Here is a 7,500-nt window from a genome sequence, read left to right as displayed (position 1 = left end):
GTGTGTGTGTGTGTGTGTGTGTGTGTGTGTGTGTGTGTGGTGTCTGTGTGTGTGTGTGTATGGTGTATGTGTGCGTGTGTGTGTGTGTGTGGTGTATGTGTGTGTGTGTGTGTGTGTGTGTGTGTGTGTGTGTGTGTGGTGTCTGTGTGTGTGTGTGTATGGTGTATGTGTGTGTGTGTGTGTGTGTGTGTGTGTGGTGTATGTGTGTGTGTGTGTGTGTGTGTGTGTGTGTGTGTGTGTGTGTGTGTGTGTGTGTGTGTGTGTGTGTGTGTGTGTGTGTGTGTGTGTGTGTGTGTGGAGTGCCCTTCAAGTCATTCGCAAATGAAGAAACCATATGAATCAGAGCAGAGGAGCCAACTATGTGACGAACTGAAACAAAATCTAAACATACTCTCTCGTCATGACCCTGGACGACCTCCGTTTTCAGCTGCTAGTCGTCCATTATCCCACCTCAGATCGTACACACACAATTGTGGACCCGGCTGGTGGCTGAGTCTGGCCCTCGTCTGGCCCTCGCCCGGGCCGGCACCGGGGTTTGGATCCTACCCTTCCCCGGGTCAGCAGCTTTGTGGGGGAATAGTTTGGCCCTGGCTCCTTCCTCCCCTGCTGGAAGAGAGGAACCTGCTCCAGCAGACGGCCTGGCTGCTGCTGCTGCTGCTGCTGCTCAGTGGAGTGGAGTGTGTGTGTGTGTGTGTGTGTGTGAGAGCCAGAGAATCTGCTTACCCTGGAGGAGCTGCTCACTCACTCGTCCGGCCCTCGTCTGGCCCTCGTCCGGCCCTCCTCTGGCCCTCCTCTGGCCCTCCTCTGGCTGCTGCTGCTGCTCAGTAGAGTGGAGTGGAGAGGAGCCCAGCCAGAGAATCTGCTTACCCTGGATGAGCTGCTCACTCACGGCCCTCCTGGCTGGAGACGGCTAAACCACTTCAAATGTTTGGCACCCCCTCCAAGGACACCAGCCTGGGTCAGAAGAACAGGGGGGGTTGAGCTACTGCAGAGCCTCTGCAATATGGCAGGGGGGGTAAGGGAAAGAAAGGAGGAAAAAGACAAAGAAAGGAAAATAAAAGAGGGTGGAAAAAAAAGACGAAGAAAAAAGATCCGCAAGTAAAAAGGCAAGAGGACATGAGAAGTCAGATGAAGGTCAGAGTGTGGCGTAGATGAGCTTTAATGGAGAGCACACCTGCAGGGTGGATGAGCTTTAATCGAGAGGACACCTGCAGGTGAGCGGAGGGATGACGGGCGGAGCAAACACAGGCTGGGTGAGGCTCAGGACCACTGATAAAGGAGTCTTTGTGCACAGTTTGATCAGAACTATTACAAGGGCATATGTTTAACTCATTACCGTTTTTACAGCAGCTGAATAACCTCACTCAGACTGTAAATAATTCAGTTTAATCGTGGGGAGACTATGAATCAACAAATGCCGATCGGCAATAACTAAATATTAGTGACAGAAAAGAATATTAATCAGATAGAAGAAACAGTTCCAGCCCAGTTTTTAAAGGTCACTTCAAGATGGAAGGAGTGAGAAGGCTTTTGTAAGTAATATTGTCCAGATGGCTTAAATATCAGTCTCCATAAGACTGACCCAGACTGAGTTGCAGAAATAGCGCTTCATTTTTGCACCAAAAGGGCAGTTGTGTCCCAGCTCTTCTGTCTCTAAAATAGGTGTGTGCGTGTGTGTGTGTGTGCGTGTGTGTGTGTGTGTGTGTGTGTGTGTGTGTGTGAGAGAGAACTCTCCTGTCCATACAAAACAAAGTGCTTACTCTGGACAGCCTGTGTGTGTGTGTGTGTGTGTGTGTGTGTGTGTGTGTGTGTGTGTGTGTGTGTGTGTGTGTGTGTGTGTGTGTGTGTGTGTATGTGTGTGAGAGAGCTCTCCTGTCCATACCAAGCAAAGTGCTTAGGCCCAATCTTCTTCCCCTTGCCCCTTATCTTCCCCCTTACCCTTGAAGTTGCGCGTTCATGTGAGAGCTAGTGGTGTCTCAATACCCAATTTGATCAAGATTAAGGGATAAGATTGAGGGCTATATACCCCTTGGAATTAAGATGAGCGGAGACCTTACTTGCTCCTCCAAGGGCTATCCCAAAGCACACAGCGAAACCAGCTCGGGAATTTTCAAAAAAACATGGCTGCTTGAAGTGAGGAATATTTTACATGAATAAAGCTATCTACACAACTTTTTATATGTTTATAATGACTCGGTTTGATCTGAAATGTGCTACACGAACGATGCAGAGTATTGTAAGTCTTAACTGAAGCTTTCAAACAGTAGTTTTAGGTTACAATTAGCGCTTATACCACCACTCCATTGGCTTATATGGTAGCTTGCCAGCTAGATGCTACATACACTACATGTAAGTATTTTTGGCTTATAATTAATTAAAAAATGACGACAGTCTTGTTTCGTGCTCTACACAGTTGTATACATATATATTTGCAACCATGTTCTTCATTGAAACTTTTTTTAAATCGCTAGTTTCATTGCTCATACAGTCACGCATGACGTACCCGAAACCGAGTGGCGTCTCATTTCATAGGGGAATGTTTACAGCCCTTGGCCCTTACACTTGCAAGTGCTAGGGTTAAGACAAAGACAAAGACAAAGCAAAAGGGGCAAGGGGAAGAATCGAGATTCGGCCTTACTCTGGACAGAGACAGACAGCCTGTGTGTGTGTGTGTGTGTGTGTGTGTGTGTGTATGTCTGTGTGAGAGAGCTCTCCTGTCCATACCAAACAAAGTGCTTACTCTGGACAGAGACAGACAGCCTGGCTCGACCCTGACAGCTTTGATTTGTGCCTCCCAGAGCTGAGGACGTATAACTCTTCGGGGTCGCACTCAGAGCTGAGGACGTATAACTCTTCGGGGTCGCACTTTAGTTTGTGGTCTTTGCGCTCGGTGATGCGAGGACCCCCAGCTGTTCATAATCTCCCGCCGTGCCAGGGGAGCAGTCTTTGTGGTTACTGGTTATGAATGTGAAACTTGGAGAAAGGCCTTGTGGTGATATCATCTTGTTAGCTGAGAACATGATGTTGGGAGAGGGAGAGACAGAGAGAGAGAGATAGAGGAAGATGAAGAGAGAGAGAATCAAAAAAGAAGAGAGATAGAAGAAGAAGAGAGCGCAAGGGAGAAAGAAAGAGAGTGAGTGAGAGAGAGGATGAGAAAGAGAAAGAAAGAAAGAGAGTGAGTGAGAGAGAGGATGAGAAAGAGAAGGGGGAGAGAGGAAGAAAGAGCAAGAGAGAAAGAAAGAGAGTGCATGAGAGAGAGGATGAGAAAGAGAAGGGGGAGAGAGGAAGAGAGAGCAAGAGAGAGCAAGAGAGAAAGAAAGAGAGTGAGTGAGAGAGAGGATGAGAAAGAGAAGGGGGAGAGAGGAAGAGAGAGCAAGAGAGAAAGAAAGAGAGTGAGTGAGAGAGAGGATGAGAAAGAAAAGGGGGAGAGAGGAAGAGAGAGTAAGAGAGAGCAAGAGAGAGCAAGATAGAAAGAAAGAGAGTGCGTGAGCGAGAGGATGAGAAAGAGAAGGGGGAGAGAGGAAGAGAGAGCAAGAGAGAGTAAGAGAGAAAGAAAGAGAGTGCATGAGATAGAGGATGAGAAAGAAAAGGGGGAGAGAGGAAGAGAGAGGAAGAGAGAGCAAGAGAGAGCAAGAGAGAAAGAAAGAGAGTGAGTGAGCGAGAGGATGAGAAAGAGAAGGGGGAGAGAGGAAGAGAGAGCAAGAGAGAGTAAGAGAGAAAGAAAGAGAGTGCATGAGATAGAGGATGAGAAAGAAAAGGGGGAGAGAGGAAGAGAGAGGAAGAGAGAGCAAGAGAGAGCAAGAGAGAAAGAAAGAGAGTGAGTGAGCGAGAGGATGAGAAAGAGAAGGGGGAGAGAGGAAGAGATAGCAAGAGAGAAAGAAAGAGAGTGAGTGAGCGAGAGGATGAGAAAGAGAAGGGGGAGAGAGGAAGAGAGAGCAAAAGCGTCTGTGATCCTCTAACCTCATGTTTCTCCCTGCACCAAGAGGCTTAACATTCCCTCTCTTGCTTTGCCAGTTGTGGATGAGTGTTCCCGCTGTAGATACTAGGCCTGAGCGACCGAGCTACATGTCCTCCGTGTAGTTGGAGTTACGGTCTGTCATTACAGCTTTACCACAGGGCAGAAATCCCTGAAGACCAGTATGTACAGCATCACTCATTTACAGCATCGCTCATTTACAGCATCGCTCATTTACAGCATCTCTCATTTACAGCATCTCTCATTTACAGCATCTCTCATTTACAGCATCTCTCATTTACAGCATCGCTCATTTACAGCATCTCTCATTTACAGCATCTCTCATTTACAGCATCGCTCATTTACAGCATCTCTCATTTACAGCATCGCTCATTTACAGCATCGCTCATTTACAGCATCTCTCATTTACAGCATCTCTCATTTACAGCATCTCTCATTTACAGCATCGCTCGTGATCATCAGCATCGCTCGTGATCATCAGCATCGCTCATTTACAGCATCTCTCATTTACAGCACCGCTCATTTACAGCATCTCTCATTTACAGCATCTCTCATTTACAGCATCGCTCATTTACAGCATCTCTCATTTACAGCATCGCTGGTGATCATCAGCATCGCTCATTTACAGCATCTCTCATTTACAGCATCGCTCATTTACAGCATCTCTCATTTACAGCATCTCTCATTTACAGCATCTCTCATTTACAGCATCTCTGGTGATCATCAGCATTTACAGCAACGCTCATGATCATCAGCATTTACAGCACCACAAACAAAAACCCAAGGTCTTGAGAGCAGGCCTCAACAGCATGACGCTCTCTCCCGCTCTCTCACTCCGGTGAGTAGCGAACATGATGTTAAAGGGCGCGGGCAAGGCCCAAGGCAGGGCCTAGCTGAAACTAATGGTGGCAGACAACAGCAAATCGCGATCCCCAAAGCAAGCTCCCGTGTGATGAAATCCGGCCGCTTTTAAAGGGCCGGGACTTCTCTAACCCAATGGGATTAGAGCCCAAATCAGCAGGGCACCAACCTGTTTGCAAGACACAGAAGACAAAACAAAACGCACAGGCAAAAATAGACAGACAGACCCACAGGGTCGTAACAGGCTCTCAGGTTGACTTTTTAAATACACTTTTAATTAATAAAATGTATTTAAGAAAATGTAATTTCATTGAAAGTTGTATCGAAAAGGTCTTTACAAGTCTTAAATTGGGTACAACATTCACTTCTGTCTCCCTTGTGTCTTATTCTCTCTCTCTTTCTCTCTTCCTCTCTCTTTCTCTCTCTCTCTCTTTCTCTTTCTCTCTGTACTGGAGGCTGCCTAATCCCCACACACAAAGCCTCTGATATTTACGAGTGCTTGCTCTGGCTCCTACCCAGGGTGATGACTAATGGTGCACTGGAACACAGGCAGCGAGCGACTGGACCCGACTCGACTGGACCCGACCCGGGTGTGAGAGGAGATGGGATTGGGCTTTAGGGACGGGAGAGCTCCACCACCAGCGCTCTGCCAAGACGTGTCGGAGGAGGCATTCCATAAAGATCCGTGTGGTTTTCCTTATGGATAAATGGGTGGGTTTGGTCCTGTTGTGGTTGATGTACTGAAATCCTTCACTGGTGTGGCCATGTGGCAATGAGATGAAAGTGAGAGAGAGAGAGAGAGAGAGAGTGTGTGTGTGTGTGTGTGTGAGAGTGAGAGAGAGCACCCCAGTTTTTGTATTTATTTCTTGGCACATTTAAGGACATTTGATGCTTCATCTCTTGACAACATTTTTTTTTGTGAACTACATGTATCTTGTGGCAAATTCTTTTGTAAGTGTCTTTGCAGTGAATGCCCAATCTATTTGTTTTGTCAAGTTAATGTCTACATATTTCAGTTTTGAAGTAGGCTTGTTAGTGTTGCGCGACTGGTGTGTGTGCCAAACCCTTTCATCTCCCTCTCCGCTGTACATGCGATCCTAAGCCCGTAATCACTGTGCTCAATGGTGATCCCTCAGCATGAAACAGACGAAAAAAAATGACGTTGACGGACAAGACAGGAGGATCAAAAGAAGAAGAGGATCGTGTTCATCTGGTCCAAGTCAACCTCGCAGCGAGCCAAGTCCTCCCATTCCTAACTCATGCTATCTGTCTGCGAGGCTGTTGGAGCAGAACCCTGAAATAGAGGTGCGGGGGATCAAGCCAGAAATAGCCCTGCAATGTTCTGTTGATCCCTACGGCAGTGTTATGAATCCTCAGACTCCCTCTATTGTTAGTTTAAAGACGTGAAATATGTTCTTTTTTATTGTTAAGCCTTCACCTCTGGCGGGGTTTTTATTTTGTGGAGAGAGAGCGAGATGAGAGAAGCGAAACCACATTGATGGAATAACTGACAACTGAAGCTGTGCAGCCAAAAGCAAAAACGCCAAGAAAGAAAAGAGAAGAAATTTCCTCCGCTTTTAAACGGCTCCAGAGCTGGCGGCTGAGGGGGTCAGCAGTTTCCTCAAACAGACCTCCACAACAACACGCTTCATCCCTAAACCATACAAGGCAATGCCGCTCTATCAGAGATCAAAGGGTTAGCATTAGCAAAGAAGCCCTTCGCTGGCTTGGCGTACATTAGCATAATACCAAATCTCCGCCAAAAATACTATTTGAACACTGTTGTATGCGTGTTTGATGAAGGCGCTGTGTATTCATTAGAATAACACGATAACTTGGAAGTATTTGACATCACTGCAATGGTAAGCACAACACGAGAGACTGGGGGTTGCTCACTGTTTGGTTCTCGCTGTAGGAAAACACCCACCCACGAGACCGCCTGCAGACCAGGGCCTGGAGAGTATGGATGTCCATCCCACCCCACAGCCTACCTGGCATTAGTTACTCTGACCCAGATCTAGTTCTAGGTAGATAGATAGATAGAGAGAGTACTTTATTTATCCCAAGAAGGACATTTCAGTGTTGCGGCAGCTATTAATAATTGTATAATCGTCAGACTTTAATCGCACAAGCGACACACGTGAATACATGGAGGCGACACAGGACACACACACACACGCACAGGCCTGAGGTCGTTTGGGAATTTAGCTACTACATTTATCCTATCCAGGACTGTCCTTCCTCCAGGACTCCAGGAGCAGTGGGCAGCCTTAAGGCACCCGGGGACCAGGTGAGGTGAATCATCTGTCTTGGTCAGGGACTGTTGAAGAGTGTTCTGTTGCAATTTTTTTACTGTTTGGGGTTCTAAGTGGAGGAAACCCCTTGTGAACACGGGGAGAACATGCCAACTCCACACAGAAAGGCCTGGGAGATAGCCCATCTGAACACTGAAGGTCTGGGGAGGACCTGCCCCCCAGAGCCAACAGCGCCCCATGCGGGAATCAAACCCATGACCTTAAATTCACATTAAAAACATTAAAAACACCACACACGATAAGGTGAAAAGACAAATTACAGATTTACAATATATATACAGTATACCTATCATCAACCTACACACAATACTCCCCAGTGGCCATGGTTTGGGAGTGTTTGTTAATTTA

This window comes from Sprattus sprattus (genome assembly GCF_963457725.1).
Source record: "Sprattus sprattus genome assembly, chromosome: 13".
NCBI classification, from domain to species: domain Eukaryota; kingdom Metazoa; phylum Chordata; class Actinopteri; order Clupeiformes; family Clupeidae; genus Sprattus; species Sprattus sprattus.
The sequence above is the reverse complement of the archived record's forward strand: the minus strand, read 5'-3'. Positions refer to the sequence as shown.